The sequence below is a fragment of the Pinus tabuliformis genome, chromosome 8 (assembly GCF_031772625.1).
Source record: "Pinus tabuliformis cultivar Carrire ecotype Pingquan chromosome 8, CPIR1, whole genome shotgun sequence".
NCBI classification, from domain to species: Eukaryota; Viridiplantae; Streptophyta; class Pinopsida; order Pinales; family Pinaceae; genus Pinus; species Pinus tabuliformis.
This window is the reverse complement of record NC_142294.1, coordinates 341,732,882-341,751,655: the sequence shown is the minus strand read 5'-3', so window position 1 is coordinate 341,751,655 and position 18,774 is coordinate 341,732,882. Positions and strand designations below refer to the sequence as shown.

At 38.6% G+C, this 18,774-nt stretch overlaps 1 pseudogene; it reads right to left on the bottom strand.

Moving 5' to 3' along the window:
• Window positions 1-5,117: 5,117 nt before the first annotated feature.
• LOC149235540 (GTP-binding nuclear protein Ran1B-like) overlaps window positions 5,118-18,774 on the bottom strand; it is a 45,029-nt pseudogene continuing 31,372 nt past the window's right edge.

The following is an 18,774-nucleotide window of genomic DNA, read 5'->3' as shown; positions in this document are numbered from 1 at the left end:
TCACAGCCAAATAGCACAAAGGACTCCCAATCCTTGCATTGGTCGGGCTGACTTGTCAGGCTTAAACCCTGCCAAAACCCCTGTACAGTAACCAAGAGGAGAATCCATAAGGGGTCTGGGCTAGAGGGCCGAATCTATCTGTCATTAAACTCAGAAGAGTAAAAAAATAAAAAAACCAATAGAACCCTATACTCAGAGCGATTAAATCATCAATTCATGTAGTAACACACTTATGTTGAAGAATAGTAAGCGGATACAATCGGGTGTGAACTCACTTGTTCGCTGTAGCTCTGGGAAGGAAAGACCCTGAAGATAGGTAGATTCACCGCGCCTGTGCATAGTGTATTTTGGGAAGAGACATTCATATCTCACCACAGACAACATAAATATGCCGAGGGTAAGTTAGAAACTTCGGATTGTTCATAACACGTCTGAATATGGCAAGGGCATAGAAAATAATAATAATAAAAACATAACATATAAACCTTATAGATAGCACATTAAGCCTTACCGCAAGGTAGCCACTGTAAAAGGCTCAGTCCAGCTCACTCCGAATCAGTAGCAGGCATGAGAACCATGACCATACATTAACCAGAGAAGGTTTGGTATGAATGCGGTGCTCAAAGGAGGAGGGAACTATAACAGATCCGAGGGGGAAATTTATCTGGAACCATCAATGGTATGTTTCATCGAGTATGGTGTGCACCGAGATAGCTCTGCCCTCGGATGGGCATTCCCTCTTTTCCAGTGTCGATGCGGGGAGACACCCGAGGGCGTGGAAGCAGAGGATACCAAAACCTTACCTCCATCACGTGACAGCGTCGGTAGGAGTAAATGCCTAGAGCCAGGTGTATCAAACCAGTGCAACCAACAATTAATCCAGTAGATAACGCTCTGCCCCCATGGGATACTTCCTATTTGCTCACATAAGGACAAGATATCCAATCCATGACCTTCGTGAATGTGAATTCCGTGTGTAGGTGTTAATGGGGTTAGCCTTTTTACGAATAAGGTGCATGCAATAGTATCTTAGATGTGATTAAAGTTAAAAAAAAAAATTATTATGTAGATTTACCGTGGATACATTACAATTGGCATGAATATAAGTGATAAATATATAAAAGTGAGGACTGACAATTGATGTCGGAACACTCCTATAAAATCTAAATCACACCAGCATTAATACAGAGTAGAAAATGCTTTCCTCCAAGACCACGTGAGTTGTGATGCCCTGGGATAAATGTAAATATTTGATTTTACTGTGGTAATTGGTAAACTGAATTGACTATTATTATCTGTTTGATTTAATAATATTTCCTGTGGTTCTTTTTTCTTAAAAAGAAAATGTTTCTTGAAAAGCTGGCAACTTCCCAAGAAGGTGGTTGCTGTGTGTCCCGATATACCCTAACTGCTTTCCTAACGGGGTTTTTTCTAGAGGAAAGGAGGCAGGAAGGGGGTTCTGTGCTGTAGGGACAGGCAGAGGGAAAGAAACACACAAACAAAAAAAAGTTAAGTCTGGTGAGGACCAGATAGCCACGCACGAAGGTGCAACAACTTGCTGAGGGCAATGGTCCAGCAAGGGAGCTAGGGGGGAGATTTTGGTCCTGGAGGATGAATCTCAAGGTTGGGTGGCATATTGGAAGCGGGAGAAATAGAGGAGGCCCAACTCTGGAGTACTTGTAAGTTACAACAGTTCAGGTAAGTGAGTAAACATTTATAAGTAATTCTGTAAGGACATTAGAAAAAGGTAAATGTATTGTATAGAATTAACAACTACTGTTAGAAAACTCAAGAACTTGCTGCTGCCACTGAGGTGGTGATAACTGAAAAAAAAAAAAAAAAAACATACATAGGATGTATTCCCCTGTTGTTTAATAAATGTTTGTTTTAAAAAAAAAATCATAGTAGCAGTGATAATCGAAACCTCCACGAAGGTGGGCGAGTGCTATGGATGCTACCGAGCGGTTGTAGTTGACAACTGTTGTCGGACTATTCCTAAATACAGGGGGACTATATAGTAGAGGTTATGTTGGGAAAAGAACTGTTACAGCGTCCTTGTTAAACACCATTAGCAAACGAGTCATGCAAGATTTAGTGCAATAATTAATAGAAGTACAGGTTTCATCGAATGTTATAAGCTCCTTGCCACGAACGAAAATGGAGTTAAGCACTAAGGTTTCGAAACAACAAAAAAAAAATGAAAGAAGGTCAGGTTGATTCCTTCATGGAATCTGCCCTGGGTTTGACAGCTTGAGCATTGGAACCCTTGTGAGACGTGTTAGATTGGAAATTCGTGGACTTTGAGAGTATAAGCCCCAGGAATGGGGAGTAAAACAAAAAGATAAATCCTTTGCAAATTAGGATGAGTAGTAAACATTCTACCTACAAAATAAGTGATGCTTAATTCAGAATTCTAGTGGAACAATTCCTCCAAACGAAAAAGGGAAATCTCCACTACCAGGAATGGGTGAGGTCCCAGTTCTGTGGTTTACACTACATGCACCAACATTAGAAACCGTTGGGTCTAGGAGAGTGTTGAACTCATGGGCAGAGGGTCTTGGGTCTTGGTCGCACAGATACATGGTAACTAGAATATAGGTTACAGTGGTTGTGAGTGGCAGGGTTGTAACCCTCGAAAACCCTCATGTGGGGCCAAACCCCCAAACTGATTAAAAACAGTAAATACATCTAGTTGGATTAAGCATAAAGCACAACAAATGACATAATTAACACCGAAAATCAATTCTTCAGGATGAAACGTAAAATTGGAAACTGAATAAATATATATATATATATATATATATATATATATATATATATATATATAGCTATATATATATAGCTATATATATATATATATATATATATATATATATATATATATACTGTTGTACAGAGCCACAAATTTAGGGAGTTGAAAACAAATCTAAACAATCAAATAGAACTAGAATATGAGCGATAAATCATTTCAGTAAAGCCATAATACATGTTCAAGATTTCAACAAAAGTTTTCATGTTCAGTTCCAAGTCTAGTATACAAATAAATGGAGCACACAATACATATTACATTGTCAAAAGCTGGGCCATGAAAATGGAGAAGCCGCCCAGGGACATAAGTTAATTCCAGGCAGACCTGGTATAAGTAAACAATCAGAACAACATGCACAGCCAGCGCAGCTCAGAGAAAGCAAACCATGAGGAACGAAGCCTCATATTCATTTAACTAAAACAACAAAAGCCCTCTCGGGGATAACTTCACCAGAACCCTAAATCAGGCCACCTATCCACGAGCTCTGGCAAGTGGTAGACACAAATCAGGTGCAATAGCCTATAGACCAGGTCTAGATCCCATTCCTACAAACAAAAGCAAGTGGAATTTCATCATACCAATGGAAGCCAGGATGGTTATCCGCTCACCACTACGTCCAATGCCATCCGTAACCCAGACAGAAGGAGTGGGGGTACCTACGTGCGAGAAAAACTCTATGGTTAAAGAATTGTAAATACTTATCCTGTATATGATGTTTCTATCTGCAAATCAGATGATTGTAAATCAACGAACTACGAAAGGAAACTGTCAAATAATTACCTGGTTGATAAATTCTAGTGGTGGGATTAGGTTCCGAAACCTCGCGCACATGTTCTTTGCAACCAAACCATAGAGCCGAGACTGTCAAGCCCTCAGCTGAGGCAGGAGGCAGAACAAGTTCCAGGTCTTCCCGCAGAAGAATGGGACTACAACCCGGCGCCAAGAGTAGTGTAAGTCGGCAAGCATCCATGGCAGCCGTAGGATCGCCTCTCTCGTCTCGTAGCCATCGATACATGAAGGATCCTGAGGTGGCAGCTGGAGACTGCCCACGCCACGTACCCGGGGTGGGACAAACAAGTTAATGCTCAATTAATGTTAACCCAAATCAATGTGTATCAAACAACACAAAAACCACAACATCGCTAATTTCATAGCCCTGGGGGATTACACGAATCATCGAGTGGAGATCGTGTCAATTGCTAACAAGTTCGAGTCATGAAGAACTGCGTGGGAATCATCGCAGTCCTATCCAAGCGGTTGGGTAGTTGTACAACAATAGGACTTGTTTCATGCAAGTTTTAAAGTGAGCCATTATGTGAGCGTACATAAGAATAGGAATTGTAGACCTGTGAATCGTATAGAGAATAACTCATGTGTTGACAATTATGTACACATGATACAGGATCGTCAACCTTATAAAGCACGTCTATTTTTTGGTAATTATATAGCTATGTATATGTATATATTAAAAAAAAAAAATTGCAGCGGGATATATGACATGAGCTTAACATGGCTACCCATATATAAATGCAATGTCCAGCCAGCATATTTAATTACTGTCAACGTTTCAACAGCATGCCATCTTATAAAGCTTTAATATCTACTTCAAATGGGAGTCAGAAGTTTGGATTTAAGATGCTACCTTAGCTTTGATAAGATTTCCATCTCCCAGTTTTACTATAGTTAAAAAAGAATCTGTAGACTATTGAATGGAAATGACTTTAGATTTAGACAATGCGAATCTTTATGCAGAAATCAATCGAGAGCCCAATTAATGAAATGGTGATACCTTTATGTGTTCAACAGAGAACATACCCACAAGAATAACCTGGCAGGCTTGATAGCCATAGTTATCAAGTATGTAAACCAATTTTAGAGTTAAAATAAATCCTCAGACATAGCTAGCATTTTTAGAGAAAGTTTTAACAAGGCATAATATATTACAAGCAACAATCATCGCAACTAGCATTTCCCCCAACAGTACACAATGAAAGGAACTTGAGCATTCTTGAAATATTTGAAGAGTACAAAAAGTTATTGTGCAAAATGTGAAAGAGTATATAACGGAAAAAACTGTCTTAGCATATAAAAATAGCTCTGTAATGGAGTTGAACTAAGATAGCTTAGCCAACTCCACCGATGAAAACATCTGCACAGTACCCAAATCACATATAGAGAGATGTGATAATGCTATTCTAAGCCACAAATACAAATCAGAATTAAATGTCGGAACTCAAGAGCAAACTCCAATGATACAAAACTAATTTAATCCGCCAATCCCTAAACATGCAAAAGCATCTTAACAAAGCTATTCAAAAGCATCATCATCATCATCTAGAAGGGGTTGGGCCACAACTGCTACAAGTTCTACCTCGTACCTAACAACATAAAAGATTGTAAGCCAAAGTTTCAATCTTTTAGAAATGGAACAAATTATTTCAATAAAAGTTAACAAAAAATAATAAGAAAGTATCATTCTACTTACTGCTACTGGGTTGCAAGGTCTATTTGAACCTCAAGAGGAGCAGGAGCAAGTGACTCCACAAAATGAAGGTTTGGATCCCTATAAAAATAACCCATTATAGAATCAATGCAATTTTTTAATATAACATTCATATTAGGGAGCATCAGAAACTAGATTAAAGGCTCACCTTGAGAGCTTCTGTGCCAAGTACAGGAATGGCTTCTCAAAGTTGTAGTTACTTTTTGCAGATATCTCATAGTACTAAATATTCTTCTTTCTATGAAAAGTAACTTGCTTAGCTTTCACTTGCATATTCTTCACATCAAACTTGTTTCCACAAAGAACAATAGGAATGTTCTCACACACCCTGAAATTCACAAAGATATTTAGCTAATCGGTTCAGGTAGTTGTGCCACCACACAATTAAGGAACCTTCATTTCTACTTAGAGATCCAACCCCTCTCTAAAAGAGATACCTGCAAAGATCTTTGTGCCACGTTGGGACATTCTTGTAAGTCAATCGTGCAGTAACATCAAACATGATAACTTCACATTTCCCATGAATGCTGCAACAAACAAAATCCCAATCAGTAAATAAGAAGGAAACAAATAAATGCTTAGGCAGACTCGAAATTAGATGAGTCAATGGAATCAACTCAAAACCAGCATTACTTAGTAATGGCTTGCAGCCTTTGGGCCGAGCCCCTTTCTTTAAGAGACATAGGTGTATATAATTAGAAAAAAATAAATAAAACAACATCTGCTTGCCGCAAACTGTATCGACCCTAATCTAAGGCAGAGATTATTGCAGGTTGTGTTAAGATGTGGTAGAGCATTTCCTCTATAATAAGGAAGGCCAGAAAGCAGAGTGGCGCAGCTGGAGACCCACTCTGTGGACATTATCTAAGCCAAATGGAACACCCAAAAAGGAAAACTGGGTTTGGAATAGAATGGAATAGCAGGTTGGTAGGGTTATTATCTTGTCCGCGTTTTAACTCTTTCCAGCATACAAGTATTAATAACCTGGAAGCAATCAGGAATTAATTCAAAAGAACATTGTAATTGAGGGGCAGGGTTCGGACCCTCTCAACAAGGGAGGTTGTAAGCTTAGGGGATAAGACCCTCTTCAGTCAATTACATAAAACATCATATAAACTGTATAGGAATGTGCAGCTAAACCAAACAAAAAACGTGACATAGATAAAAGTTGTGCAATACTATGAACTCATAAAACAAAAACGAGTACAAATTCCTATACAGAAAGACCATGGTGCGGTAACCTTTAAACAAGCACAAACGAGGAAAAAATATCCTATCGTTAAAAGCAGTATACCCTCACAATAAATTATAGTCCAGTAAACAAGGAGTCTAATATGCCATGAGCAAAATAAGCACAGGTGTGCGTTAAAATATATATATAGTTACAATTGTCCGAGCAAAGGAATTGTAGTCGGACATCCAAATTCAAGAGTCTAAAATTACATTTGTCATGTCCATGGTAACGGGAGCCTGGAGGGAGCAAATAACCCTCCCCACCCTAGTTCAATCAAAAATAAAGGTGACCTCGAGGGTTACCCTCCTCTAAACACAAGAAAAACTCTGAAGCAAAAAAGGCATAGCCGTGGCCGGTAGGATTCCCCATACCTGGAACTCGGAATAGAATGGGGGTAGGGTTTTCCTTAGTCTTTAGGCCATGTGAGGAATGGGTGCCTAATCTGTACAAGGAACAACCCGAATAGCACATGTTAGACAACAATAGAAGTAATGCAAACCGCAGTAAAGCAAGAACTCAAGGAATTTATCCTCGTGCTTGCCATGACAATTACCACTAAAGAAAACTCCAGCCAACGAATGAACAACACTCGTTCCAGTGCTGTAGGAGGACCCCATTACCGAATAACCCTGCAGACGCATGATGCATGAGCATAATCAAGAAGTTTATCAGTAAATTGAAAAGAATGCATAGCCAAAATGTTACATAATGAACAAGACATTGTGCGGTTATCTACCTGAAGGGTTTGGAAATGAATCCTCCGGCATTTGAACAGGGTCTGCAAGCTATGCTCTTCGAGACGGAACGCATGGACTGAACCAGAGCAAAGCTGCAGAGAAAGTTCCCAAAAAAATGATCCCATCACCCAAGGCAAGCGTTAGCTTAGGTGGAAGCCCGCGGAGACGATCTGCCACCATTGGATTACGAAGTGTGCCCTCCACCGTTGATGCAAGGCAAAAATATTGGTTAGCCCGCCGGCCTCGTATAGTACGAAGTAGAGCAGGAGATAATTCTCACAGTAATGGATAAGGGTTGCCACGTGATGGCTAAATGGAAAATGTAAAGTTACCCCCGGAACCATTGCCGCGTGGTTAACATGCATCCAAACCATATTACAAAGATTTTTATTAAAGTTAAAAAGCAGTACACCAATCCCTTAAACCATACCCGTATGACAATTGACGTGCATAAAGTGACATAAGGTAAATGAATCATAGGAAATTGTATATATAATTCCAAAGGGTAATCCCGGGTATGTAAAACCTTATGACTATATATATAATTTATTCTTGAGAAATGGGGTTATGACAGTACATCATGAGATTGTGGTCTTAACCAGATGTCTGGCAAGGCCAGGGGCTCATTTGCCTCGTAACTGCTTTAGAGGCCAGAAAAGAAATCCAAACGCCTTGACTGTAGGTTTTCCAAAATCCAATGCAGATAAGGAAACGTCAACATTAAATGCTTTATCCTACTTCTATATGACATTTTCCTAGGGAGCTGACGCTTTCATAATAAATTTTATTGCAATACATGTTTTGCTATGTATCGTCACTCATTGTTTAGGTTGTGGCGTTGGGGAATTACATAATTCATATTGTGCTGACTAAGATTTTCTACGTGGAAATAATCCTTATACCCTCTCTTGGAGTGTTCTGTTTATTACATTGGCGAAAACATTGGTTGCATTAGTGGAAAATATTCACTTATGAAGGAAAATCTAGTTAATCCTCCTCCATATGCTTAAAGCAATCAACGGTGAACATTGTCGCATCCTCAAGATCGACGAAACCTCAGAAGCATCATATGCATGATGTTAATGCTAAGACGAGCCCCAAAATGCGATTTAGTCAAAGTCCAGAGTACTTCCAAAAGCTGAATCAAAACCACCGTGAGCATCAAAAATAGACTCAACAAAACCACTTATTGGAATTCGCTAAGAAAAAGTAAATAAGAGAGACAAAACTAGTGATAAAAAAAAATTGTTGTCTTATAAACCCTGCCAATTTGCTAAATTCCAAATTATTTATCTGCCATATTGGTGAATTCTCCACGTAGAACGATACAAGTAATAAACATCACAACGCTGATGTCATTAAGAGATATATGATAATAAGGCAGAAAGAAAAAAAGTGTCGGGCACACGGGAGAATGTGAAAGACGAGAGACGGAGAGGTTGCTTTAAGGCAAGACGAGTTTTTAAAGAAAAAAACTTAATAGGTTGCATGTGTTAACCTTAATGCATTAAGGTTATTAAAATTAGTGCTTATATTTAACAGAAGTGATAATATACATATACATTAATATTAAAACAATATAATGGACACCATGTAATTCATATAACTCGTTAACATAAAGTATATAATGGGTTGAGGTTATAATTAATATTTATGGATGACTATAATTTTTTATTAGAAAAAATAGGATTTATAGGATGTGGTATTATGAAAATATATTTAAATTAAATTTTAAAATTATAAGTAAAGGTTTATATATATATATATATATATATATATATATATATATATATATATATATATATATATATATATATATATAATAAGTGTTATTTTATATTATATAAAACATGTATTAAGTATAGTATAAAAATGACTCACCAAGTTTTAAGGAATGAGAAGGAATTTATATAATGTGGATTTAGTCATTTAATAAATTAGATAATAGGGCTTAAATTTGTTTAATTATTATTAAAGTATTATGTTGAAATGAGTAATAAAAATTGAATTTTTTTATTTAATATTAAAATATTATGTTGAAATTGATAAGTTGTTATTTTACTTTATTATTTATTGGAAGTGTGAATATTTATATTATTATTATTTTTAATATACTGTGTGTGTGGTATTTTGAGTTGATAAGAAATTTGAGTGTAAATTGATTATCGATAAAGAATTTATTGTCAAACATATTAGGCATACGAAATCATTCATGGATGGTAATGGTGGTAGTGGTTCCAAGCATTTCAAACTATAAACTAAAGATTTAACGAGTGAAAATTAAGGTGGAAGAATCCCTAGTCTAAATTGAAGATGGATGAATCTATGATAAAAGATATCAAGTGGGAACTTGTTGAGATAAGCGAAGATTCACAATGAAAATAATGCAAGTGATGGATAAATCACTAGGGGACAACAAGCACATCATTTCAATTGTGGGGACTTGTACCCAAGCTGCTCTAGTAAGAGCCAAGTATCTTGACCTACTGGGCTACAATGGAAGCAAATAATGGATTAAGCCTTCATGCAGGTGGATTAAGCATAACCTAAGACTTAAATAAGGATGACCTCATGTATATGTTCCATTTGGATAAGCACAATATGTATAGTGATCATGGAATTTTAACATGATATTGATGATTTAAATGATTGTACAAACGATAATATCTTAACATTGAATTTGATTCAAATGTCCTTGGGGAAGGAAGAATATTCGACAAGAGGTTAAGGCTCAAGATGATGAGACTCATTTGAAATTTAATGATGTACTTAGATGAGTATATCTATGATGTAATGGTTAACTTCCTAATAGAAAGAACAAGAAATGTATATTGAAAAAGTAATTGGTACCTTGATGAAAACATGACACTAATAGTACTCATGGGATAACATAATGATGTTCAGGGTTGGACCACATCCTCACATAGATCCTAGAGGGATGTTGAACTGTTTATACAAGTAAATGAAATTAATTCATGATAAGAATGCTTATAGTGTATTGTTGTTCTATATTTGATAAGTATTTAGATGATTCTCATATTAACGATGTTTCGTGATATGATGGTATGTGGTAAATGTATATAGTTCTAATGAGAGGTTAATGATGTATATGTGGTGCTTATTTATTTATTTGTTATGATAATGATGTTGAATTCTCATGATGGATATGATATGCATAGGGATCATGATGTAAATTGACATGTGTTTCATTTATTATGAGATGTCATGATATATCCTTGTGTTGTGCTCTACAACAACCCCCCATTTCATATCATCTTTATTTATAAATATTAACGTATGAAATGGGTCCCTTTAAAGTTTAATTGGTATCAATACTTTTATTGTTCAAAAGAGGTCCGATAATCAAATGAACTCATTTTATAAAACACTTTTTGAAAAACCCATTTAAAGAAATAAGGCAAATCTTTGTCATTGCGATAAAGCGATCGCAAGATTGCATATCGCAATGACATAAGAAATATAAATAAACGACACATTCATTTCCGCCGATGCGATATCGCAATTGGCGATCGGAAAAACTTCATGCACATTTTAAAAGCGTCCCATGCCATTAGCCCCGATGCGATGCGAAATCCGTGATTGGGTATCGGCGATAATCTTTACTTAAGTCTTAATATGCTCAAAGCTTTTCCCCCGATGCGATGCAATCGGCAGTTGGCAATCGGCAATATCCAATGCACATCATTAAGGCGCACAGGTCATACCCCCGATGCGATCCGATATCGCTATCGGCGATACACTATATGTGCACTTTATAATCCTCATTCCCCCGACGCGATGCGATAAAGCGCAGTTTTCAATAAAAAGCCGTTAAGTGATGGGATATCGCAATTCATTCATATTTAAAGCTTGATTGGTTAAGCAGTCATTTACCTGCACTCAACCGCCAAAACGCCCACTGCACGCTTAAGTGAATCATTCAGTCGAATAACGATATAATGGGCATTTAAGGGATGACAGGTTTTAAACGGCCAATCAATGAGATCATAATTCTTAAAATCTTTCCATGGATTGTGTCCGCGCCTATTTTTAAAGACTAATCCCTTATTACTCACCTATGCATATGTTCTCATTACTTGCAAGTTTTCATTGTTGTCTCTGTATTACGCACATTTGTCTCTCTGTGCAGAATCCATCCGAAAGAGAAAACTCAAACAAGATGGGGAAGAAATCAAAGAAGACCGCAGGCGCCTCCACTACATCAGCAGCAGGTCAAGCTCTTGTAGACAAGAAGAAGGGCTTAATTTCTGATACTACATGCACGGGCCTCACCAGAGTCACTTGGCAAGGCACTTACAATTTGATTGAAGCCGAACAACCAGAAAAGACAGTAATAGAAGCTACTGTGGATCCTACTCGCAAGTCTGATTGTACTCTCAAAGATTTAGCCGACTCTTTCCTTCACAGAATAGCGGCTAGGGAGCAAATTCTACCATACACAGATGTAGTGCGGTGGGTGATTCAAGAAATCCCAATTTTGGACAGAACTTTCAACACTAGAGATGGGAGAATCTTCGGATCGTTCAGGCCGGATGATCTAAGGCAAATGTATCATTTGCCCGAGCCGAAGAAGATATATAATAAAGCATTCCTGGAGAAGTTTGCAAATGAAAATGAAGTTGAATCTGAACCCATCCGGGATTAGAGACAAAATCCAGCCAAACACAAGCACGAATCTTCGGGTAAGTACTCAGTCGACTCTCTGGCTTCTCCTTATTGCTATGCGGGGATAATGATGTGTAGATTATGGGGATTGTATGACTCTGCTAATTTTACCATAGAGATGGTTCCTCTAATAGAGGCAGCTGTAAACGGTATAATTATGGATTGGGCCACCATCCTTTCTGAAAAATTAGCACAAGTTGTGCGTGACTTTAGACATCAGACTATCGTCACAGAAAGGAAAATTCCCCCATTTTATTACAGTGCATATATCTTAGATACACTATGTTTCAATTCTGAATTCCCCGTGCTCAGCTGGAGGTGGACGCCACAAGATCCCACGGCCATCCACATATACCATCAGAAACTATGGAAGACCTCTTACAAGCACCATCTGTACCAAGTCTACAATGACTTTATGGTGCCTATTCACTATTCTATTTTTGACAAACCCATTCCCAAGATTTCATATCAAGCTTCGTTTGATATAACAGCGGTAGCAAGTTGGTTTGAGGAGGAGAGATTTACCTACATAAGAGTTTTCGGCAGCCAAGCCAACCCACATGTTCTTCCTCTATATATACCAGATAAGCTGCTAGCAAGAGAAATCGCCTATAAGATTACGGCTGAGAGTGTTACACAAACTCTCAAGAATGAAAAGAAGAGGGGTTTGCCCTCTTTTCCCTTCAGGTGTGGTGTCTATACTCTGCATGATCTCAAACATGCAGAGAAGGAAGCCATAAAGCTTCAATCTTTAACTCTGGCGACTATCCCAAACAGGCCATATGATCCAAGCAAAGTTGCCTACAATGCGCTAGAACAGGCCAAATTAACAAAATTCGAGCACAAAGAAGATTGGTTTGACGACCTATTCGTTGCAGCCGAAACAATAGGTCAAGCTAAAGAACTTGCTTGATTGAAATATAATGATGAAGGGCTGACTGAGTTCAATAAGCTTAGAGAACAGAGGTTGCAAACTCTGCCTCTAGATTTATTAGCAACAACCCCGGCGACATCATCAAGCGGGCCTGTTCGGCAACAATCAAAAGAACCTCCGGTAGTAACAAAGGATCATAAAAAGGAACAGGAGGAAAGGCAGAGAAAAGAAAAAGAAGAACGGCAGAAGAGAGCACACGAGGAGCAACAGAGGAAAGAGAAAGAGGAACAGCTAAAGAAAGAACATGAGGAAAGGCAACGGAGGGAACAAGAGGAGCAACAGAAGAAAGAGCAGGAAAAAGAACGGGAAGAGTCCCAAGCCGAAAAGGAGAAATAGACCACCACCGATGTCAATGTGGACACTACCATAGACCCCAAACTATTCCAGGAATGGCAGCAGTTTCATTCCATCATCAGTGGATTGGAATGTTCAAAAGATGGGGACACTTCCAAGACAAATGATACGCAGGACATCACTTCACCTCCGGTTCTAAGTGGAACCAGCGGCCCACCCATTTCTAAGGATGTTGAAGTAATACCAAAGGACCCCTCCGACGAAATCATTCTTCAGGTAGAAGATATTCCTCCCTTGGATGTTTTCTATGGCCCAAGGCATAGAGCAGTTGTAAAGCGATCAAGGAAAAGACGAAGGACTGATCAACCTTCTATCTTTCCAGAGCAAACAGTCACGGGTAATGTAGTATGGAAGGAGGAATTGGACCCCTCCGATGACCTAACAAAGCTATCACAGTATGCAGGAGCCTATTCCGCAGCAACAATCAACAAGGCATTGGAGGTAAGTCTTCTACTGAAGACTAAGGACCAAGAAATTTTTGCACTACAGGCAGAATTGACCGAGACAAAGCAGAAGGCAGCGCAAGCAGAGGATCAGTTGCTGACACAACAGCAAATGAATGAGCAATTAACCCAGCAATTGCAGGAAGAAAGGCAAAGGATTGACCAAAATGCAATCCAGAAACAAAAGGAATTGTCGGAAGCATTGGCACAATTGAGAGCAGCAAATGAGCAAATGATGAAAACGAAAGATGAGCAAATTTCTCAATTGTCATCGCAGCCTGAAATAATCAAAGGCGCTCCACAGGTGGATGAGTTCAGAAAGGAAGCATCACTAATAAACAATGCATTGATATCACAAATTTGGCTCCTTTGTCAACAACTCACTGAGGCAGAGCCATTGTGTGAGTTAACTACATCTATTAATCAGCAGGTAGAGAAGGCGAGGAATGAGTTAGACCAGGCCGAAGGGATCATAAGTGGATATCTTGACTGGCAAGATTCTGATCAAGGGAGAGAAGCAAATTTGCCCAAGATTTCAGAAACATATAAAGACATACTTTTTACAGAATGGCACACTCAGGTGATGAAAGCAGAAAGGGCAGCTTCAAGGTGTAAATCAACCTCCAACAACCCAGTTGATCTGGTTAACAACACTCTCTATTTATCGAATATGATCTCCCAATGTACGCCTGGAAAGATAACAACAACAAACATGTTGGAGCAAACGTGTTATCCTGACTTGGAGGAAAAGGGGAGATTAATCGCTGGGGTTAACAGTTTGACCTTCGATGCATATTGGCTTTTCCTGATTAAGCCGCACACACAGAGAGCCGCCCTTAAGTGTTTAACAGATGCAATCGGGTGTATAATTCCCGACATTCAGGATGCCACCTATGCTGCCCAGCTCAGTTCGCTTCTCAACAAACCACCTGAAGTAGAGCCAATGCTTGCGACAAGTCAGCTCAGGTTTAAAGGCAAGCAGCCTACCTGATGAATCATGTCGCCGATTGCCAGATCGCTCCAGGAAATAGGATCAATATTTATTGATGCCAATTATGTAGGATTTCTGTTTATTAGATATTTAGATTAGTTTAGTATTTATAGACCCTTTCGTTGTTTTGGAAAGGGTCGTAAAGTTTTGTAACAGACTTAATAGACTGAAGTTTGCACTATTGTGCTTCAGTCAATATTCTTTTATGAAACTGGGCCAATTGTTCTTAATTTAACAAGGAAGCTTCTTTATGCAATTGTGCACTATTGTCGTTGTTGAGGATGTTTTTGCGTTGAAGGAAGAACTACAAATAGCGATTGATATTTGGGAGTGTCAAGCAGCTCATATGGTATTTCTATCTATGTCTGAATTCATTCCTTTTATATGAATTGTTATGTGATTATTCTTGCTATTGTTGATTATATGCATGCGCTGTAACAGCAGATCTTTATTCATTCCACTATTGGATGTTTTACGATGTGCCTTTCCTTTCAATCATGCATGTGACAATGATATAAATGATAAAGTGTGGTAATTTTGTTTTAATCGCTTTGTTTAACTATTTAGGCACAACAATCTTGAATGAATTAATATCTATGCCTTAAAGATGGAGTCATCTATATGCCTGTCTCTAGACACAGACCATCAAACGCTACACTTTAAAGCTCAATAAGTCCCCGGGATAGATCATAGTTATTATATTCTTGCTGATAGTTTTAGTTATTCGCTCGTCGCTAGCGTAGTTTATAATCATCCATCCATCCCATTTATCTACTTCTGGGAAACTGGTCCCATTATCCCCAGTCGGAGCCACTATTCCAAACGGAAAAGGAGATGTACTAAGGTCCAGATCGGGTGGTTATCCCCGATGTTGTTGCAGCGATTTGTGAGGCATCAACATTTTGGCGCTAGAAGGAGGGCCATCAACTGTGAATGGCACATAAGTCAAAACCTATAAGCCATTCTAAGAGTAATTCTCCCTCCATATCCCCTCGATCTTCCCATTTACATACTGGTTCGCCGATATCCAAACAAGGAGAAGGGGAATCAACTACCACTGCTCAAACTCATCATACTCCAGAACAATTAAGTCTTGAATCACCTGAAGTCCAGTCTCTTATCCACAAACTTCAGAGCTTCTCGATTTCACCATAGAAATCTGAGGTATCACAAAGCAGTGCGACTTCGCAGTTCAATTTAACTCATCCTCTCACCAGACTTCAGAGCAAAAAACTCGGTATTGAACCTACCGAGTTCCCTTTACCCAGAAGGAAAAAGGCGAAGAAAATTACTGAAGGATCTGATAGTGGAGAGATTTCATCCACATCCTCCATTGCATCTTCCCCTCTGCAAAGTCAACCATCCACTTCCCCATTACATATTGTCATTCACCAGGGATTAGAAGCCTCAACATCCCAACCTGCTCACTCCTCAGCATTAGTTCCTTCCCAGACATCTGGAATTCCAACAGTAGTATCAACCACTGTTGCTATTATAATGGTAGATCCATGGAACAGGCCAGGTGCAGTCAACATGCCTGCACCATTGCATCCTTTACCAGATGCTCCTGAAAAATGGCTACCTAAATTTAACCCAGATGACAGGACCCAGGCTGAAGAACACATTAATAATTTTATGTTAGCAGTTAACTTGAAAGGAGTGACAGAAAAAGATGTTGTTGTTAGACTCTTCCCTTACACCTTGCAAGGATCAGCAGGATCCTGGTATTTTTCTCTACCCTCTGGTTCCATTACTAGTTGGAACACTTGCCAAGAGCAGTTTCTTACCAAATATTGATATGATAGGTCCCTAGCTACTTTAATAAACGACCTCTCTAATCTGAGAATAGAGCATAGGGAACCAATAAAGGAATTTAACGCTAGATTTAATAAACTCCTAAATAAAATCCCTACAGCTTCCAAACCAAGTGAACAAATTCGAAGCGAATGGTATATTACCATCCTACCTGCCAATATAGCCATTTTTGTAGACAGGGCTGGGAAACCTACCTTAGCTGAAAACATGAGAGAAGCACTTGGTGTGGAAAAGCGCATCAATGCTCTAGAGAAGAAAGCTGCTTTGGAAGACAGAAAAGCCAAAAAAGTCTCATTTAAAGAGGATTCCAAGAAGAAAACCCCAAAATACCCATACGACATGGAGGGTTTGCAAAAGGTCCTGAAAACTTTGTCTAACGAAATGGTTGAAATAAAGAAGCAGGTGGCCAAAACCTCAAACAAAAGACCATTTAGGACTTATAAGAAAACTGAAACAAAGCCACCGAATGTCATATCTAACGCAGATTCAGAGCAAGAAGAAGAGGAAGAGGAAGCAACCTCACAAACTGATGATGAAGAAGAAGTAGCTGAATGCCACAGAATGTGGGATTTTATACTCCCCAACTCTTATACCGATAATGAAGAAGAAGCCTTTCCGGTTACTAAAAGAAGTAAAAGTACTTCTGAACCTGCCCAGGCAACTTCAAAGAAAAGGAGTGCAGGTGCTACCACAACAAAGGAAAAAGTTCCTCCAAAGAAATCACCTGTAGTAGTTCCCCAAAACCAGCCTGCAACTTCTAATTCTCCTTCAACATCCAAAACATTAGTGGTATTCGATTCAATGGAATATAACATTGTTGATGACATGAAGAAAACTAAAGCAAACATAACTATGTTTGAACTTAGTAAATTAAAGCATCAGCAAAAATTACTTCTTAAAGAATTGAATGTCGTTCCCTCTACACCTCTTCCCAGTGCAAAAGCTGCTAATGATTCTGGCCAACCTCCTCCAGGTATGGTTGAAGCTACCAATTCAGTTCTAATTGGAGATAGAACGAATTCTCATACTCCACCCTTCCTGCTGACCTATGAGATTTATAACAGAAACCTGTACAATTGTTTAATTGACTCAGGGGCATCATCTAACATAATGCCAGCTTCAGTTTGCTCTAAACTGAACATTGAACCCCAGAATTCTACTATTCATATTGTACAGTTGGACAGGACCAAAGTGCAGGTTGTGGGAGAAATTAATTCCGTAACTATCAGGTTGTCTGCTGATCCCAGGGTTGTACAGAGAATTGACATCCTAATAGCCGATATACCTGAATTTTACGGTTTAATTTTGAGTAGGGATTGGTCCGAAAAATTGCATGGGTATATTTCCACAGATTGGTCACATATGTGGCTTCCCTATAAGGGCAAGCCAAATCAAATAAGGATCGATCGAGAGAAACACATGACCCACACAATTACTGAATTTGAGCAAGAAAACCAACCTGTAGCGTTCAACAACAACATTTTGGGGAATTATTCGTCAGAGTCATTCTTTGGCAACTTTGTTGCCCAACCATCTCCTTTTTCAGTCAATCATTTTACATCTCAGATTGAAAATTTTTCACAAACTGATAAGTCTAGATGTTTTAATGATGCTGAGGAAAATGTAAATACTTTTGTTAATACCTCTTTATTTTGGTCTTTATATTTTGGCGGCTCTAAGTCCAGCGAGGGCTCAGGAGCAGGTTGCATTTTTGTTAATCCACAAGGAGAAAATACAATGCTATCTTGTAGGTTAGAATTTGAATGCACTAACAACACAGTCGAATATGAAGCTTTAGTCCAGGGATTATATAAAGCAATCGGCCGTAAGGTGCAATATTTAAAAGTATTCGGCGATTCTGAAATTATTGTTAAACAGGTGAGGAATGCAATTCATTGTCTTTCAAATCACCTCAAGCATTATCAATCGCTAGTACAGGATCTTACCTCACACTTTTCAGCATTTAACATTTCCTCCATTCCTAGGTCGCAAAACTCGGCAGCCGACCTACTAGCCAATGTAGCTTCCAAGCTTCTACCTTCTGAAGACTACAGCCCTGATAAATTTTCCGTAGAATTACTTTTTAGGCCTTCAATTCCCGACAATGTTACTAATTGGAGAGTATTTAACCATGATGAAGATATTTTACAATTTCTAACTTCTGAAAAGTCCTATGACGATCAAATTATTGAGGAAAATTACCACGATCTACAAATGAAAGAAACACCTCAGGAAAATTCAATTCCTAAACCAGTGGTAAAGCTCAAA